Here is a 21,701-nt window from a genome sequence, read left to right as displayed (position 1 = left end):
TCTGCTAATCTTATGTTGTTTAAGATTTTTCCATTTACTGATATACGCTGTTCTTCCTCTTATATTGATTACTTAAAAATAGATACGCTGTACAGATTGAATAATAATGGGGACAGCACGCAACCTTGTCAACACCTCTTTTGATTTCTATAGCTTCTATTTTCACATTTTCAATTCTAACCTTTGCTTTTTGATTCCAGTCCAGATTGACAATAACCGGTATATCTCGGCTGTCCATATTCTTTTCTTTTAAATGTTCTATGACTTTCTGATGTCGCACTCTATCAAAAGTCTTTTCATAATCTTTAAAGTAAACATAGAGAGCCTGGTTCATATCTAGTCGTCTTTGTGCGAGAGCGTTAAAAGCTAACCCGTTAAAAGCGGCCCGGGCAGATATTATTTTATATTTTTTGGATCATTCGAAATAAAAAAGTTCTCACAAGTTAATCGTTTTCGAGTTATAAATAATTTAAAATTGAAAAAAAGAACGACGTTTTTAAGGCTCAAACACACAAGTAAAACATATTAATTTGGTTATCATTAAGTGCCTAAATTCAATTTCAAATCTTCTTCTATCAAGTCCCGATATCAATTTTTGCCATGTTTTAATCTAAAATATATTTTTTAATTGTTGATTAGGAAGGTTCCTTATGGAAAGACGGGCGATCGGCTGCATCAATAACTAAAAAAACAATATTTTAAAATGAAAGAAGTCCAAAATACTTATCAAGAACTGATAGAATAAGATTTGAACTTGAATTTAGGTACTTCGTAATTTCAAAAATGATATCTTTTAAGTATTTGTGTTCTTAAGCCTTGAAAATCATTATTTTTCGATTTTTTTTTTGTTTTAAATTGTTGATAACTCGAAAACGATCAACTTAAGAGAAAAATTACAAACGACCTTTTTTTATTTCGAATGATAAAATAATATCTGCACGGGTCCAAAAAAAATTTAGTTCTGTTTATAAAAGAAAAGTAATTTTTTAATTATTAATTAATTATAGTCAGAACAAAATTATATCGGGCACCCCTTGCTTTTTATAATTTTTAATATACTTAATTACGTATAGTATGGTATAACTAGACCCAAACCCAGACATCCAAAGTGAAAGTTATCCTCCAACACCAAATTGTTCTATATGGTCCACATAATGTTCAGAAAAAAGTCACACCATTTTGAGCGTCGAGTTTGGGGGGGGGGGGGGAGAGGGGGGAGAAATCGGCAAATTCATAGTTTTTTAGGTTTTTCGTCAATATTTCTAAAACTATGCGGTTTAGCATGAACAACCTTCTATACAAAAATGTTCTACATTAAATTTGAAATAAAAGAGGCCCTATGCATAATCCTTCTAAAATGAACCGTTCCAAAGTTACGGAGGTAGTATAGTATAATTAGTCCAAAAAAGGCCTAACCCAGACATCCAAAGTAAAAGTTTTCCTTCAACACCAAATTGTTTTATATGGTCTACATATTGTTCAGTAAAAAGTTACACCATTTTGAGCGTCCGGTTTGGGGGGGAGATGGGGGAAAAGTCGGTAAATTAGTAGTATTTTTAAGTTTTTCGTCAATATTTCTAAAAATATACTTTAGCGTAAACAATGCTCTATACAAAAATATTCTACATACAATTCAAAACAAAAAAGATCTTTACATAATTTTTATAAAATCAACGGTTCCAGAGTTACGGAGGGTGAAAAGTGGAGGTTTTCGATACTTTTTATATTCTTTGGGCAATTTATAGAAATTTTCATTAACAGGATTGGGTTTTGTAAATAAAATTTGCTATTTCAGTGGCCGATGGTATGTTAGTGATAAGCCCTTGAAGAGACGTCAACCTCACCACCCAAAATCATCATTAATTGTCCAAATAATATAAATGTATCGAAAACTTCCACTTTCACCCTCCGTAACTCTGGAACCGTTGATTTTATAACAATTATGTATCGGACCTTTTTTGTTTTAAATTTTATGTAGAACATTTTTATTTAGAACATTGTTTGCGCTTAAGCATAGTTTTAGAAATATTGACGAAAAACGTAAAAACACTACTAATTTACCGACTTCTCCCCATCTCCCCCTCAAACCGGACGCTCAAAATGGTGTAACTTTTTACTAAACAATATGTGGACCATATAGAACAATTTGGTGTTGGAGGAAAACTTTTACTTTGGATGTCTGGGTTAGGCCTTTTTTGGACCAATTATACTATAATACCTCCGTAACTTTGGAACTGTTCATTTTAGAAGGATTATGCATAGGACCTTTTTTATTTAAAATTTAATGTAGAACATTTTTGTATAAAAGATTGTTCATGCTAAACCGCATAGTTTTAGAAATATTGACGAAAAACCTAAAAAACTACGAATTTACCGGTTTCTCCCCCCTCTCCCCCCCAAACCCGACGCTCAAAATGGTGTGACTTTTTTCTGAACATTATGTGGACCATATAGAACAATTTGGTGTTGGAGGATAACTTTCACTTTGGATCCCGCGTATGAAAAAAAAGTTGATTAATAGCAAGCTGAAAATTTGTTAATAGCTTAAGGGTGTCTAGTCGGATAAACTTTGATATATGGGAACACTGGAACAGGGGCAGTTTTAATTGTGGAACAGGTTAAAAATTTGGAACGGTCAGACCACGAAAACGGCACATTTATTTTGTCCGACAGAATAGACTTAAACTCTCCGAACAGAGATTAAACTCTCATGCAAAAATCAGACAGCTATTTATCACCTGTCATAATTCCTGTCATTTGACATATTCTACATGTTCCACTCATTAAAACGCCCATTTGGTGACAAATAGCAGTCTGATTTTTGCATGAGAGTTTAATATCTGTTCGGAGAGTTTAAGTCTGTTCTGTCGGACAAAATACATGTACCGTTTTCGTGGTCTGACCGTTCAAAATTTTTAACCCGTTCCACAATTAAAACTGCCCCTGTTTCAGTGTTCCCATATATCAAAGGTTGTCCGACTAGACACCCTTAAGCTATTAACAAATTTTCAGCTTGCTATTAATCAACTTTTTTTTTCATACGCGGGATCCAGACCTATTATGGCATTATTTGGATAAATTTTATCATACTAGTATCAAATAAGTATAAGTTTTATGCATTAAACAGTTCGGTACAAGTTTTCCTTACATTGGATCTATTATAATAAACTAGCAAATATGTACTTTTCTCACGATAGAGTTTATCAGAAAAATTACCTACTAGAAACCTCGTTTTGGTGCTATTTGTAACATTTAACGCTGTTACAATATTTGTGACAAATTAGTCTATATTGCTCTAGGCAACATCACCAATAAAACTAAGAAAAGGGGAAATAATGGTTTATTTTTAAAATGCTACACTTTATGGAACACCATTTAAGATTGTAGACAAATTTCAGTAAATATATGGCTCTAGCATCTAAACAATCGATTTACAAAAGTTTTATGTTTGGCAATAATTGATTATTTCTCTTTTTTAGACATGTAAGCAAAGGGACTAAATTTAATATTTTGTATTTTCGCCGGGCTTCCCATAAGGAACTTTCCTCATTAACATTAAAAAATATGTTTTAGAATAAAACATGGCAAAAATTCTTACCTGATATAAGAAAGTTTGAACTTCAATTTAGGCACTTAATGATTAGAAAAAGTATATTTTTTTCTTGTGTTTTTGACTCTTGAAAATCGTCATCTTTCGTTCTTTTTTCAGTTTTAAATTATTTATAACTCGAAACCGATCAACTTAGTGAAAAATTACAAAAGACGTTTTTTGTTTAGAATGACCTAAAAAATATAAAATAATATCTGCCCGGATCGAATTTTTTTTTAATCTATAAAGAAAGTCATTTTTATCTATTAATTAATTATAGCAGGACAAAATTAAATCGGGCACCCCTTGTTTTTTATAATTTTTAACGTACTAAATTATATATCCAATACTTTTTATCCATTAAACAGATCGGTGCAGATCGACCTTATAATCGGATCCTCTACTAAGTATACATGATTATCTTCTCCAGCTAGATCAATTTTAATGAAATTTTGCCATATTATTTAATATTTTTCTGCTTATTCTTTGTTTGGTTTTAACGGTAGATATTTTGGTGCTTATTTATATGAAAAAAGACTCTTAAAGTCTTTTTTCTTCAAGGACTTCCACATTAGTGTATATTTACTGAAGATACATTTTAATTCAACACATGCTAACTCAAAAAATATTGAAAATCCTTTATAAAAGGCATATATTTATTAAAATACCTTACAGGGCTACGGGCTACATCAAAATCGCAGAACGTTTTCGATCTAAAATGATCATCATCAGTGCTGATACAGGTCAATCACATGCTGACCTACCAAAAATATATGGCTAAAAGCCCTTTAAATATTTTAAAAATATGTTAAAGTTACATTATTATTTATAATTCCAAGCGATGCGGGTGGATTAAATGGTTAGATATTTTTAACAATTTAATCCATCACTTGGAACTATAAATAATAATAATAATGTAACTTACACAAAATATTATTTTAAAAATAATTAAAGGGTTTTTACCCATACATTTTTGGTGGCGCAGCATATTTTTAACCTGTATCAGCACTGCTGATATTTTTATATCGAGAACGTTCTGTGATTTTGATGTAGCTCTTTAAGGGATTTTAATAAATATACACCTTTTATAAAGGAATTTCAATAATTTTATGATTAATGGTATGCAGACAGCTACAGGAAAATTCTTCCTTGTGGATTTTACCTTAATAACTTACAAATTTCATTTTCAATTAGCTTATTTAATATAATATGTAATAATTGTTACATACATACTATGTAAATCCGTGTAGGTGTTAGTTTTAAGAACTGATTGTAGCAGGTTTATTTTCATTATTTATTGGGCCATTGTTTTATTATTAGGAACGGGTTTATCTACAGATAAATAAGACTATCTTTGGTAAACATTTGGATTTATTACCAGGTTGCACACGAATAATGTTCACGGAATTTTTCTGCGATAAACTCATTGAAATAAAATGTTTTATTAAGCTTTACTATCATTAAGATAAAGAGGTGTCACGAGAGTTTGCTTAATTTAATTTAAATGACTGGTTTAAACATTCTTTTAGCTTTGTTCACATAGTTCTTTTTAGTTCTCGTTCTTGGTATTGCCGGGAATCCAATCATAAGTTAACTGGTTCTTTCCCAGTTTTTCCATCAAGTGTTTGAGTTTTATAACTGCTGTTGATATATTCTTTTACAATCTTTAACTCCAATTACTACTAAACAAAATAAACAGTTTCTGTGAAGAATATGGTCTAAAAATGCATATAAAACAGACCAAATACATGATAATAACAAAGAAAACAAATATACAAAACAAACATACATTTTTGAAATGTACCGATAGAAAGGGTTGATAAATAATACAAATACGTATTATAGGAACCTGGATTTCAGACAATAATGATCAAACAACAAAAATAAGGGTCAGAATAGAAATAGCAAGAAATGCGTTTGTAAAAATGAAAACAATTCTCTGCAACAAAGACCTTAGATTAGAACTCAGAGTAAGAGCTTTGCGATGCTACATTTTCGATACTGCAATATTTTTTTTTATGTAATTATGTTTATTTACAATCTACACCATTAAAACAGTATTAAGTAAATTTGTTCCATGTTTTTGGGCATGAAGAAGAGACTTCCAATGATGTCTCATCTTATTATATTTATGTTTAAAGTTTTAAAACAGGTCCTGAGGCCAGGTTCTATCTAGTATCCTTGTGACAGGGCCATTATAGAATAATTCCCTTACTAACTCATTTTCATGGTGAATGGTACGCTCATTTTGTGACTCCGTGGCTTGATTGATTTCTTCTCTGATGAAAGGTATATTTAAGTCTTCGTGAAGTGTTTGATTACTAACGTACCATGGTGCATCCACTATTGATCTTAGAACTTTAGACTGAAATCTTTGGATGATATTCAGTGATGTTGACTTTGCACAGCCCCAGAGGTGTAGTCCGTAGTACTAAATAGGTTTGAGTATTGCTTTGTACAGGAGACAATACATTTGCCGAATTTCAAGTCTAGCTGTCTTCTTTTGGTCTGGATATGTTTCTTCCAAGTAAGACGTTGGTCAAGATGGAGGCCAAGGTATTTAGCATCTGTTACTGTTGGTATTCGTACATTTTACATTCTTACAGGTGGGCATGTGTTGTGGCGGTTGGTAAACGTTAAACGTTATTTGAGATCATTTTGTTTTGTTTACTTTTGTTCGCCATATTGTGTACTATTCACTGAGTATGTCCAGATGGTGTTGCAGGTCTTATGAGGCTTGTATGGAATCTTCATTTACAGCTAGTATTGCTACGTCATCAGCAAAGGAGGCGATCGTAGTATTATGAGACTCTGGTATATCGGCTGTGTAGAGTGAGAAAAGTAGAACTTCAAAGATGGATATTGAAGCAAGAATACGTAAATAAGCTACAGTCATGTCAAATGTGATGTTACAGAAGGATGCTTAGAATAGCATGGACACCCAAAGGCGTAACCAGGATAATCCTAAGGGGGGGTTACAACTACTGGAAGGTCTCCGAGAGGTATGGTGTTAAACGTATAGAGCTCAAAGTACATCCCAATGGGGGGGGGGGGGTTATAACCCCCCAAAACCCCCCTGGTTACGCCTATGCTGGACACCGAAGAAAACGATCACGAAAGTATTGCGAGAAATGCGCAAAGAATGCGAAATAATAAACACAATAAAAATAAGAAAGTTACAATATCTGGGACACCTAATGAGGGGACCGCGATATGAAATGCTAAGACTGATAATGCAGGGAAAGATAAGAGGAGGAAGGAGTATAGGAAAAAGGAGAGTGTCATGGTTGAAGATATTTAAGGGACTGGTTTAAATGCAGTTCCGTAGAACTCTTCAGAGCAGCGGTAGATAAGTAAAGATAGTGATGATGATATCCAACCTCCGATTGGGAGACGGTACTTAAAGAAGGAGAATTGGCTTTTAATATATTATGTAATGTATGTTCTGGTTTTAACGGGCATTACAATTTCTTATGTCTTTATTGTTTGTCGTCTTTTTGCATTACATTCTTTTTATTAACAATATTAACACTTTTATTAAGAGGATCGGAACGTATTTTCGGCTGCAATGCTATTCAAATGGGGATTCATTTTTTTCAAATCCTGAGAAAACTAATAAGTATTTTGGAAAAATTTAAACGCAGAATGAAAGATTACGTTATTAGCGAGGGCCGAAAGTCCCTGAGAACTTCCACAATGTTTATTTTAATAAGTTACAGGGGTGAAAAAACTAAGAGAAAATTTAGTGTGATTTTTAAATTCAAATATCTCATTCAAAATAAACTTTTTATTTATTCTAAGGGACTTTCGGCCCTCGGTAATAATTTAGTCTTTCATTCTGCGTTTAAATTTTTCAAAAATATTTATTGGTTTTTTCAGGATTTGAAAAAAATGAACACAATCCGTGGTAATATTTTCCAAATCTGTCTTTGTCTTACAACGCACTCAACCGAATATAATATTGTCAGCATATATTGTCAGTCAGACACTGACAATCAGTGACAATTTTAAATATTTGACATTGCATCGGGAATATTTTGAGAAATTGATTAAATATTATTGATATATAGTGTATTTGATAAATAATTGATTTAAGACGTGAACTTAATAAAAAGTTATTTATTGTGTATTATTTGTGAAAGATCCAAGCAGAGAATACATCAGATATATCCTGTGATCCAAGTATTTTGTTGTTAGAGATGTTCAAAATTGTAAGCGTTCCAAAATAACAACATATTATTAAAAAATCACTTTAACACTTTTCCTCTTTTCTCGATTGATTATTAGTTTTTTGTTGTACAAATAAATTATTACAATCACTGAAAACACAGTTAGTGAAAAAATTATTACATTTATTAACTGAATTAATAATTTGCAATTATAAAAATAACAGTTATCCAAGAACATTCAAAAGCCATCTCTTTAAATTAATTATGACATTTTCAAGTAGAATGACATTCTAGTAATGTTTACATATCCACACCAGTGTGAATTTTACTACACGTAATTTGCCGTGTAAAGACAGAAAAAGTAGGGATACACGTAAAATATTTGCGAATTATGTACCCATAGCCTTAAACCTTTTTTCAAATATTTCAAATGTATTAAAACCAAATCTACATAATTATTTAAAGTCATCTTTCAATCGTTTTTTTTCTTTTTTAATTTGAATTGTATTTTCAGGTAGTTACCTATATCTGGTTATATTCTCCGACAGTGTTAACAAAAAGAGTAAATATAAATTGAGATGCAGGAGAAAATAAGGTAGTACTAATTATCTTGATAAAAAACACATGATTATCATATTTAAAGCAAAAGCAGAGCCGAATTTAGTTAGTTTAAATTACAGTTTGCTATGACAAATTTTAACTTTCTTCGGCCTACATATTGTATTATACAACTCTTGCAACTTGTGGGCTTTTTTCTTGTAGTTCCTTCTCCTATCGGAGGTTGGCTATCATCACAGCTATCCGTACCTTCTTGGCGGCTTCTCTGAAAAGATCTATTGAGCTGCAACTATACCACTCTCTTAGGTTGCTCAGACAGGAAACACTTCGTCTTAATATCTCATACTTATTTCGCACCTCTGTTAATGTGACCTAAATATTCCAGCTTTCTTGCTTTGATGTTATTTATGACCTCACAATCCTTTTGTAGCCTTCTTAGCACTTCTGTATTTGTAACTCGTTGGGTCCATGAGATTTTCAACATCTTTTTATAGCACCACATCTCAAATGCTTCCAACTTATTTAAATTATCCTCTTTTAGTGTCCAGCTTTCCATTCCATACAACAAGGTCGAGAACACGTAGCATCTTAAGGGTCTTAAGCTAGCTCCAGAGGAACGTCTCGATTAATAAACTTTTTTTAAATTTTTTATAAATGCTTGTCTTGCAATTTCAATGCGTGTCCTGATTTCTCTACCTTGGTCATTGTTTTAATTTACCCAGGTTTCCACCTAGTTGCAGTTATTCACTCTTTCTACTTGTTTTCCCTCGATATCTAGCCTTTCTAGTATATGTTGTTTACAAATAATCATGAACTTGGTTTTCTTAATGTTCATTTGTAGTCCATATTTTATACTGACTTGATATAATTTATTTATTAACTGTTGCAGTGCTTCTAGACTGTCTGCAAAAAACGGTGTCCTCTGCGAATCTTATATTATTCAAGATTTTTTCGTTTAGTGATATACCCTGTTCTTCATCTGATATTACTTCCTTAAGAATAGCTCCGCTGTACAGATTGAATAACAATGGTGACAACAGGAACCCTGTCTATCACCTCTTTTGATTTCTACAGTTTCTGTTTCGACATTTTTGATTCTAACCTTTGCTTTTTGATTCCAGTACAGACTGACTATAACCCGTATATCTCGATTGTCAACATCATTTTCTTTTACCAGTTCTACGAGTTTCTGATGCCATACTCTATCAAAAGCCTATTAATAATCTATAGAGCAGACAGAGATCTTGGTTCATAGATGTTATCTAGTCGTCTTTGCTCGAGAAGGTTAAAAGCGAACAGAGCCTCTCTCGTTCCTAGTTCTCCTCTGAAACCAAACTGGGTGTCATCTATAGCTTCTTCTATTTTTTGTGTAGTTTTCCATCTATTATTTTGAAGAATATCTTAAGTTTGTGACTTATTAAGGAAATTGTACTGTATTGGGGCATTCTGTTACATGTACTGACTTTGATAGTGTTACAAACGTGGACAGCAACCAATCTTGGGGTACTATTCCTGTTGTATATACCTTGTTGCAAAGATCTAAAAGTATAAGAAGTGTTTCTTCGTCAATGCATTTAATTAGCTCAGCAGTTATCTGATCCGGGCCTACTGCTTGCTTCTTCTTCTTACTTGTTATTTCCTTTACTGATTTCCTTTATATCATTATTTGACTCTAGACGCTTTTAAATTGGTTCTCTTGTTTGTCAATCAAATCAAATTGTTTTTAATTGCCGAGTATATGGATGAGTTTGTATAAATTTCAAATTAAAAGACATTTTTCTACAACCGTGTTAAAAATGCAATTTTTAGCACTCCATAGCGTTAAAAATGCTACTTTAAGGCACTAGTGCTTTAAAAAATTTTTAAGGCACTGCAGTTCGTATTGACCGTATAGGCAATTTTGATGTCATGTCAAAAAAATATAAAAATGGAATGTCAGTCAAATTCAAGTAAAAGTTTTTGTAGATATTGTCCTGTAATTACGTTTGTAGAAAAAATATTGTATGATATGCGTGTTAAAAAGTACATTTTTAAGGCACTCATGTGAATTGCAGAACTCGCTATCGCTCATTCTGCAAACTTTCACATGCGTGCCTGAAACGTGTACTTTATTATAAATATCTATTAACGTGTCTATAGCCTTTATCACTTTTTCTAGTTAGACTTTTAGAAATTGTAGATGTAATTATTTGCTTGTAACTTATCCTTGTATTAAATTCTTTCATCAATCAAAGTTCCTCGATGTCATTTGCAATAACGAATAAAATGAGAAATATTTTGAAACATTCATCACATGTTTATTTTTGAGTAGAATAGTCGTGTTTCTCTCTATTTTTTTACTAGAACAAATAGTTGGATGCCTGACATATGCTCCTAGTTTCTAAATTTTTAAAAGATTTATTTTCGTGTTACTTAAATTAAAATTATTATATTTGTGAGATTAGGTACTACTAACAATCATGCAGTGTCAAGCTAATAAATTGCATATGTTATGGTAAACCAACAATAAAAGATTGCAATAAAAACTGTAGACCCTAAAACCATAAAAACGACATATATGATGAATTTATTTATGGCTTGATAAAAATTATTTATGACTTTTATCGTTTAGGTTTTACAATTTAGAAGTTTATTTACCACTTTTTAGGTCCTGTTTGAAGGTAGAGAACGTATAGAAATTACTCAATATAAAAATTTAAATATGTAGGCACTCCGGTAAGCCTTTTCTCTTCCTTTATTTTATCTCCTTCGTAAGGATGTAGTGGCGTCATGTAATTTGTTTGACTATTTATGTCACATTATCTCCCTTCGTGCGTCTTGTTTTGCTTCGGAGAATGAGTCATATTCTTTGTTTGGTCCGGCCATCGTGCTGAAAATACGTAGCCTGCGTAGCCTACAATAAGGATTTGCTGGAAATAAATTTAAGAAAAAACATCATATTCTCACTATAATTAGGTAATATGCTTATCTTAGCGGAGGGGGCCGGTATGGTTTGAAATCAACATTTTAAACATCTTTTTGTGAATTCTTCTGAAATTATGGTAAAATTATTTTATTTTTAAATTAAATAAACATATTCAGTACAATTCAAAGATTATTCAAAACAAAATTTCAAGACAAAATATTGAAAAATAAGCCAACGTTGGCAAAATTTTGCAGACACCTAAAAAATAGATTTTGTGGTAGACATCAGAACTTGTCATTGGATCATCAGAAATAAAAAATTCAAAAATATTTTATTAGCTTACTAGTTTCTCGAGGAAATGTTGTCGAGTGTTTTTAATTTTAACGATTTTTGAGTTTTTAGTATCACTCAGAAGTCAAAATACCGAAATTTTTTGTAAAAAGGGTGAAAATCAACATATTAATTATCGTTAAACAAAATGTAAGCATAAAACAAGAAATATCTCGACAGCTCAACCTTACGAAATGTCTAAAGAAAATCTATGAAAAATTTAAGGTGGACCGGTTAAGTAGTTTTTGTTACAATGTCCACCGCCTTTGAAAAAAGCAGTTTTGAGAAAAACGCGTTTAAAGTTTTCACAACTTTTATTTTCAATTTGGAATATGTTTTTAAATCGCGGAGTAATTTACAAAAGAGAAGAGGAACAGTGAATCTGACATTTTCAGAGTATTCTTAAAGTTATATACTTTCATTTAATCATTTAAAATAATAAAAAATCGAAAATATTAAAATTTTCAAACCATAAACCCCCTCCCCCCTAATCATGAATAATAGTTATAATAATATACAAAACATATGACTACTCAAGACCAAAGAGCTGCAATCGAAATTGAGACTTAAAAATGTCTTGGTTCTAAATTTTAAATAATTATAAAAATCTATATTTTGTAATAGGTCTTTTGGTTACGTTTATATTTTTTACAATAACTTATCTTATTACACCTATATTGATATGTTTCATTATTTTATAGGCTAGTTACTTATGCCCTTTACTGTAGTCTATTTTGCCAAAGGACTGTTAAAACTCTATAAAGCAAACTGGTAATTTTTATATACGTATTCTAGTTGTAAAGACTAGTCAACTTCCTCTTTTGTTATTCTAAATATATTTATGATATACAGGTTATAACAAAACGGCATGTCATAAATTAATTCACATATTCTGGGACCAAAAATAGTTAGATTGAACCTAACTTACCTTAATACAAAATGTGCACATTAATAAGTTACAGCCTTTTGAAGTTACAAAATGAAAATCGATTTTTTTCAATATATCGAAAATTATTAGAGATTTTTTTATTAAAAATGGACATGTGGCATTCTTACGGTAGCAACAACTGGTTTTGTTCTCTTAATAAACTCCCAAATGTTTGTGTACGTTTCAATTAAATTATTATTGTGGTACCATTAGTTAAATACAATGTTTTAAAACTTAGCCGATAAAGTTTTTATGGAGATTTTTTCAATAGTTGTAAAATCCACAACATAATATTTGTAAATACATAGTTAACTAAGATTATAGAATAATATTTTCATAACATTATTACCAGGTTTCTATAATCTTACTTAACCATTTAAAAATATTTGGTGGATTTTACAAATTTTCAAAATATGTCTATAAAAACTAGTTTATCGAAAAAGTATGGTACCACGTACCATAATAATAATTTAATTGGAACGTAAACAAATATTTGGGGTGGGGGGTTAATATATTTTTATGAGTGCACAAATTTCACTGTTATTTTTTTAAGATGTTCCTGCCACAATAATGCCACATGTCCATTTTCAATAAAAAATATCTAATAGTTTTCGATATATTGGACAAAATCAATTTTTATTTTGTAATTTTAAACGGCTATAACTTTTTTTATGTGGACATTTGTACTAAGGTAAGTTAGCTTCAATCGAAATATTTTTGGTCTCAGAATATGTGATTTAATTTATGACCTGCATTTTTGCTACACCCTGTATATATGATTATAGGTTATAGGTACTTACATAATAGTTTTTTTACGATGCATGTGAGTTATACAACTGCAGTTTAAACAGTTGCTTACGTTCCCTTTTAATATAAAAATATATTGCATACGTTCTTTTTATTTTATTGTTTAGTTTATTTCAAGTTTTTGAATTTATTGTTTAACGTTTTCTCTATGTATTAATTTCTAGTATAATATCGTTTTTTCATGTGTTTTAAGGAATTTTTAGTTGGGCTGTGGCTCTGTGAATTCTCTCGTCAGACAACACTTTGAAGCCGATACTGGAAATGTAAGCACCAAATTTAAATGGTTTGTTCACTTGTTACTCCTTAAGTCATTGTCATTTAAGTTGATGTATAAGAATGTAGTGTATATTGATTAAAACAATATGAATGTAAGTGTTGTAGCTACTTAGTTTACCAGCAGGTGTATTCGATTAAATGACTTGAAATCATATGCTATCGTCTTTGTATACCTATGTACATATTTCATCATTTAAACTGTTTGAATGTTAAAAAAATGTTCCCATTTTGTATCTAATAAATCTAATTAATCTCTTTTTAAAATAATAATTAGACTTTTTATGATACCTTAGGTTATTATATTCATTCATTCATTCATTCATTAAGCATTAAAGTTCCTAGGGATTATGGCTATCGTCATAGCGATCAAAATCCTATTGTTGGGGGGCGAAGCAACGAAGCACTAAAAGGCCCAAAACCTGGGAATTTTATGAAGTAAGACGAATCGTCATGCAACTTTTTGCATGACCTCGAGAGAGTGTCAGGCAATTTTGTGAACTAAATTGATCTCCGGCAAAAATTTTTGTGCATGAGAAAATGCATTTTCAAAGTGCATCTCGAAGAGATGGAAAACGAAAAATTTAGAACGCAGGAAATATTGACGGAAATGAGTTCAATTTTTATATTTGGGGGTTTTGGAGGTCACTGAAAACGAATTTTATGACGGCGATGGTCTCCGTCATGGACATCCACAATTTGAAAAAATGTCTCGAATAAAAGTTGCTTATTTTTACGTAAGAAATCCAAATCTGCAATAACAAATGGGGTTTCCATTTAAGATTTTAAAGTTACCCCCACCTCACCTCCAGGGGTTGGAGTGGGGGAGTCATGTTTAGTGTCATTCGATAGATTTTTGATAAAAATTGAACATGTATTTTTCAGTTTTTCGATCTTATCTTCATTTCGCGAATTATTCGATCGTCCTATGCGACGAGTTCCACCCTGGGCACCAGGTACCTCGGAGACCATCGCCGTCATGAAATTCGTGTTCAGTGACCTCCAAAACCCCCCATTATAAAAATTGAACTTATTTTCCTCAATATTTCCTGAGTTTAAAATGTTTCTTTTCCCATCTTTTCGAGATACACCTATTGAAAATTAATTTTCTCATGCACAAAATTTTTTGCCGGAGATCAATTTAGTTCATAAAATTGCCTGACACTCTCTCGAATCGGGTTTTATTTTCCTATAAACCTAATTCCTAGGTTTAATGCTTCGTTGACTCGTCTATACGTCGTTTATAGCTTGCTGTGTGTCTTTGCTGCTGTTGTGACTCTTTTCCATTTCTCCCTGTCCTTACACTGAACTTTCCAGTTTTTAACATGTATTTCTCCTATATGTTATTCTCTATCATCCAGCCATCTTCTTCTAGGTCTTCCACTACATCTGGGCCCTAGTGGTGTCCGGTTAGTTATCCTTCTCAACATATCCGAGTGTGGGCGTCTCTGCATATGTCCTATCCAATCTAAGCCAAGAGATTTTATGTATCTGACTATATTTTCTGTCTTTAATTCTTCTTCAATTTCGACATTTGTTTCCATTCCTGTTTTTAACTCTCTTGGTACATTGTGTATCATTCTCATTATTTTTTATTCAAATTTCAGAAGGCTATCTTCCTCTTAGTATGTACTTGTTAATCGTTGTTGGTTTCATCCCATATGTAACAACAGGTCATATTAAGATTCTATATAGATTCATCTTTGTTCTCTTACTGAGAGTCTTACTTCTCAGCAGATTTCTATTCATTCCATATGCAGGGCCATCGAGAGGGATGAGCGGGCCCCGGTAAGAAGTGAAGAGCGGGCCCCTAGCAAAAAGTGAAAAGATGTCTATAATTTTTGAAAAATCGCATGATTTTACCAAATCATTCTCAATGCACAAAGCTGCTAGGCCAGTTAACCGATCCTGTTTCATTGTGGATCTCAATAACATTGTTTTTATGCGAGAAAGACAACTAAAAGATCTTTCCGCTTCTCTAACTGTCACCGGTAATGTGAAAAATATTCTTTAACGCATAACTACATTAGGAAACATTGATTCCAATTCCAATGAGATGTTTAATTTTATTAAGTAAATCTATTAGAGAACGTTGAGATTCACCAATATTATCCTTGTATATCGGTCTCGCATTAAAAGTTTCATCTATCAATTTTTCACTCGTCGTCTTTCGTCTTCATGTCACAAAATTTGAAAGTCAAAATTCGCGCAATGTATCAACATTTTTCTTAATATTATCGTCATCTTCATCTCGAAATGTCCATAAAATGTTAAACACCGAATGAATTTCATTTGCCGCATTTAAATCTTAATTCTGGTTGAATTGCTTGTCATACAATCTATGACAATATTAAATATTTCACAGCGAAATAATATTTCGTCGGGCTCAAAATTATCAGTCGGGTCACTACTAGAACCAGGCAAATCATCAAAAAATCTCGCTGGCTTCTTGCGCCGTTTCTCTTTATTTGATGTAAATCCTGGATTTACATATTCCATAATTACTGGCAACTAATCTAGATTCTTCAACAATGGAAGACCATGAATTTCTGATTTTGTGGAAAAACTACGTTTTTGGTCTGGTCGACGCCAGGTCCCTTACATCGCCGGGCCCCGGTAAAATGTACCGGCTGTACCGCCCTCTCGGCGGGCCTGTCCATATGTTTTTTGCCTTTCAGAATTCTTTCCTCTATTCTCTTTTTCCGGTTTTCCCTATTATTTCACCCAATAATCTAAAGGTATGGATAGTTTAAAATTTATGGTTCTCTGTATATTTGTGAGTTGTTATGTCGTCCTTCCTAGCCTCATGTATTTTGTTTTGTGCTTATTATAACATGAGTTAATAGTCATATTTGATTTTTTTGTTTTATTTTTAGCATCGCTACCATGAAGATTCATATGATTAAGGACTGAAATTGAATTGTGATGAAGCAGCCTTTTAGCAAAATTCGGAAATGAAGAGAGCTATCCGTCGACAGTATATATTTTACACTGTCATGGAGTTGCTCTCTTTATAAACGAATTTTTTATCTACAAAGACGGAACATAGAACTACTAGCCATGGAGTTAAAGTTAAGTTAAATTTAGAGATGACTCGCCAAAGAAAGTATTTAGAAATTTGTACATTTATTTCGTAGATACAGAGAGGATCTAAATTATGGAATACATTCATTTTCTCTAAAATGGACGACTTTAGAGAAAAACTCCGAAATAGGTCGTTTTTTATTTTCAAATTCCATTTTTTGGCATATTTTTCATACTAGTGACGTCATCCATCTGAGCGTGGTGACGTAATCGATGATTTTTTAAAATTGGATTAGCAGTCGTGTGGCACCTCATTTGAAAGGGTGTTTAATTCTCTATACAGTAATTTAAACACTAATATCATTATTTATACAGGGTGACCAAAATAATAATTTTTGAATTAAATTAATTGACGAAAAAAAGAAGAATGTATGCAATTTATTTAACTCAAAATACATTTTATCGCCGTCAGAAAATAGAAAAAAGAATGTGTGTGTACTTTGTACGCATGTAAGAAGTTATACTTCTATTATATGATTTAAACGAAATTAATATACTTTTTATTTATATTTTGTTTAAATATTAAACTAATTTATACTTACTACTTCTCAAACATTTTTATTAGAACAGTGCCAAAAATTAAAATAATAAAAGGATAAAACACACACAAACACATTAAACAAGCCACAAATGATGTCTGAACATTAATTGTCGAAAATTTTTTTAACTAAATACGTATTTTCTGAAAATACAATTATATAATAAATATACTTACAATCATAAAATGTATTAAAAAAAACAAAAAAGAAAGTTTCTATTGGGACTCGAACCAGCGCTGATAAGAGCGGTTGGTATTGAAATTCATTCGCCTTCTCCTCTTAGCCACGGACACTATGTGTCATTATTTACGAAGATCGACTAACTAAACGGATTAAACTTGTGATATTTTGATATTTTGAAAATTGATCAAATTATTTTAATTTTGAATTGAAATGATTTAGAATTGAAAAAATACAACAAAACATAGAGTAAAAAAACAATATATTAGGTGAATATTGATAGAAATTTTGATGGTAATCAAATTATATAAATAAAAGTATTACATACTATGTATTTTGGCAGATCAAATAGGTAGGTTTATACTCATGATACATTCACAATTATTACGTACCTGTTGCTTTTAAAAACTATTTAAAAGTCACTACAATATTATAAACTTTTTTGTTTCTGTCCTCACAACAATAAAACTAATATATTATACATTTGTTTACCTTTACCTTTACCTCCAAACCACAGCTGCCATATCGGATAATTTTTGACATGTCATTTGAACATCCAATCAGAACAAAGTTATAATGCGCATGCGCCGGGCTGATAGGTTTTAACATATAAAAAAATCACCCTCTATCGCCGGTAAAGAAGTATAACTTTAAAAAATGTTTATTTGGCAAATAAACATTGCTTTTCGCTTAAATTAAATGTTCAAACTGCCAAGATGTAGGTGGGAGATTTAATTAGTTTTGTGATTTAATTTAAGCGAAAAGAAATGTTTATTTGTAAAATAAACATTTTTTTCTATTTACTGACAGCCGTGCAATGTATTTTGAGTTAAATAAATTACATACATTCTTCTTTTTGGGTCAATTATTTTAATTCAAAAATTATCTTTTTGGGCACCCTGTGTAAATAATGATATTATCGTTTATATTACTGAATAGAGAATTGAACACCCTTTCAAATGAGGTGCCACACGACCCCTATTCCCATTAAAAAATCATTGATTACGTCATCACGCTCAGATGGATGACGTCACTAGTATGAAATATATGCCAAACAATTTTAATTTAAAAATAAAAATCGATCTGTTTCAGGATTTTTCTACAAAGTCGTCCATTTTAGAGAAAATGAATTTATTCCATAATTTAGATCCTCTCGCTGTATGTCGTCGCTGTGAAAGAAAACCGGCATAAGTGCAAAAAATCGATTTTTGGGATATTGGTATCAAAATATTTCTCTTACTTTTGTCTATTTTTTATGTCAAACCGCCATAAAATTAGGCCAAAAGAAAGTCAATCAAATGCCGTTAGGCCGGTTTGCATAATGTCTTATCCACTACTTTACTTTACAGAAGACATACCTATTGCCCATTGCGTCAGTCGGAACCTAGAGCTAATTGGAATATAATCAGTTCTCACTGCGGCTTAAGTGCAAACAGTAATCATATTTTAAGGCCATAGTTGCATAGCTGCATATTTCTCTGGATTTAGTCAATAACCTGGTTATTTGCTAGAAATACTTCAACAAGCAAGACTTTTCATAATGTTATCCCAGGAAATCGTATCCCTAGTGCGACTTAAACGGTAGTAAGCGATAAAAAATAATAATTGCAAAATCTTTGAAACTCTCTGGTGAAAAATGTCTCTTTTGCATTTATGTCGGTTTAATTTCACAGCGACGTTGCGGATTGTAATTTGTAACTTAATGTACTATAGTATAATCTTAAATTTATTATTATAATTATTGGTATTGTAAAATAAATATGTTTTTCTACAACTTTGTTAAAAATGCAATTTTTAGCACTCCATACGAGCGTTAAAAATGCTACTTTAAGGCACTAGTGCTTTAAAATTTTTATGGCACTGCAATTCGTATTGACCGTATAGGCAATTTTGATGTAATGTCAAAAAAATATATAAATGAAATGTCAGTCAAGTTCAAGTAAAAGTTTTTGTAGATATTGTCCTGTAATTACGTTTGTAGAAAAAATATTGTATGATATGCGTGTTAAAAAGTACATTTTTAAGCCACTCATGTGAATTGCAGAACTCGCTATCGCTCATTCTGCAAACTTTCACATGCGTGCCTTAAACGTGTACTTTTAACACTTATATCATAAATAACTAATAAATTATTTTTGAAGTTATACTTCTTTAGGCACGATTGAGATTGAGGGTGAATTTATATTGATCTGCGCGCATGCGCACACCGATAGTTTGGTATTAGTCTTTATACGGGCTCTGATTGGGTGTTGAAATGATCTGTCAATAATTGTTCAATATGGAGGTTATCGGTAAACAAAAATGTTGTATAATATATTAGTTTTTATTGTTGTGAGGACAGAAATAAAATCAAATTTATAATTATAGTGACTTTTTAACTAGTTTTGAAAAGCCACAGGTACGTAATTCTAAATGTTTCAGTTGTATTCCAATAAAAAATTATCTTCATACCTATTTGGAAAATGTAAAAAAAATAATGTACTTACCTAGTACTTGCTATGCTATACCCCTAGTAGGCAATGCTTTAATTTACATAATCTTATTACGAACAAACTTACAAATTTTCATCTAATGTATCGTTTTCTTACTCTATATATTGTTGTATTTTAATTCAACAAAAATCAAACTAATAAAAATTCATATAAACAAAATGTCAAAAAGTTGTTCAGTTGGTGTATATTCCCACATGACGTATACGCGAAGGTGGTGCAGTTTGAAATCGCTTGACTCGCGTACGGCGGGATACACGGGAAGTAGGTTCAAGCCCAATGCAAGTTATATCATTTTTTTTAATTTTTTTTTATAGATTTTATGATTGTAAATATATTATTATATAATGTTTTTCAAAAAACACGTATTTAATTAAAATTTTTGGCAACAATTATTGTTCAGAAATCATTTGTGGCATTTTTCAATGTGTTTGTGTGTGTTTTATTCTTTTATTTTTTTAATTTTTGACATTGCTTTAACAAAAATTTTTGGAAAGTAGTAGAGAAACTGTTTAAAGTATATTGATTTCGTTGAAATCAAATAATAGAAGTATAACTTCTTACGTGCGTACAAAGTACACACATTCTTTTTTTAAATAAGTTTATTTCTTTATTTATGTTTTCATAAAGAATGACAGTTGACAGTTATTTTATCTTTAGATTGTACAATAGTAGATTTCATCTAACTGATGTGGAATGTCAATAGGTAGGTACCTACGTACTGAAACACTAGCGTATATTAATATATCTCCAAAAACCCTGTTATAATAGTTATAAGTGGTGTAGGGCGACAATATAATAGGTTCAATACAAAGACAACTCAATATTAGATAACCCTTAGCTGCTATGGCCAAAAATTGTAACATTTATGGCATGGTAGGATTAGATTCTCAGTAGGATCAGTCTTCTAAGTAGGATTAGTCCAGAGAAATAAGGTTTTTGTCGGGACACTTGAGCAGCCAGGTTGCAAATAGATTTTTGGGTACTATATACCTAGTGTTACCCAAATGTAAGACCAAGACGAGACTTAGACAGTCTTGGTCTTGGTATTGCGCCAGTACACCTGGTATTGGTCTTGGTCTTGGTATTGCCTTCTCAGTCTTGGTCTTGGTCTTGGTCTTGCAGCAAGAGTCTTGCAAGTCTCGCAGTTGCCCATCAGCCTAGTGCATATCTTAGAACAACGTAACAAAGATGTACATTTTAAGCTTGAATATCATAGCCATAGCAAAGACTAGCCATATATATATATATATATATATATATATATATATATATATATATATATATATATATATATATATATATATATCGAAACAACTGACACCGGGTGGGGTTTGAACCCACGATTTAAGTGATCCCTGCCTATGTTCTAACTAACTAAAGTTAAAACTACCTCTTAAAACCCACAAAATTTCATTTGCATATCTCAACCGGTTTTAGAGCAATAAATAAATCGTCAGTTTGTAAGAAAAACTTCAACCCCCCTATTTGGTAAACAAAGCATTTATAAAATAAACGTTTATGAAGCAAACTGTCATTACTTTTTCGTGCAGAAAAACCCATTGCAGTTTGCCATACTTAGTATTTAAAAACATTCTGTATTGATGAAAAACATGGCTAGTTAAAAAAGTACCTTTTGCAGTTACCTAGTAACTTTTGCATTATCCTGTATAAGTGAATGAATAAAAAAACATAATGTTATACAGTTGGGCTTTAATTTCAGTATGCTATTGCAGGCTAGAATAATAAGTTAGTATAATGCTACAATATTCCACAGAGTGAGAAAAAACACAGTTTGATTGGTACGCCCGGTATACACTGACAATAATTGATCTGTCTAGCAACAATAT

The 21,701-nt window shown here is 31.5% G+C and overlaps 1 long non-coding RNA gene across 1 annotated transcript in view; it reads left to right on the top strand.

Moving 5' to 3' along the window:
* LOC114330867 (uncharacterized) overlaps positions 1–20,716 on the top strand; it is a 45,990-nt gene extending 25,274 nt beyond the window's left edge. Inside the window, exons 3-4 of the long non-coding RNA XR_007699191.1 lie at positions 13,480–13,549; positions 16,436–20,716. This is a non-coding gene — a long non-coding RNA (uncharacterized LOC114330867). The remainder of the gene's footprint in view (positions 1–13,479; positions 13,550–16,435) is intronic.
* The last annotated feature ends 985 nt before the right edge of the window (positions 20,717–21,701 follow it).

The sequence above is a fragment of the Diabrotica virgifera genome, chromosome 7 (assembly GCF_917563875.1).
Source record: "Diabrotica virgifera virgifera chromosome 7, PGI_DIABVI_V3a".
In the NCBI taxonomy this organism is placed as follows: domain Eukaryota; kingdom Metazoa; phylum Arthropoda; class Insecta; order Coleoptera; family Chrysomelidae; genus Diabrotica; species Diabrotica virgifera.
This window is presented reverse-complemented; position numbering and strand designations above follow the sequence as displayed.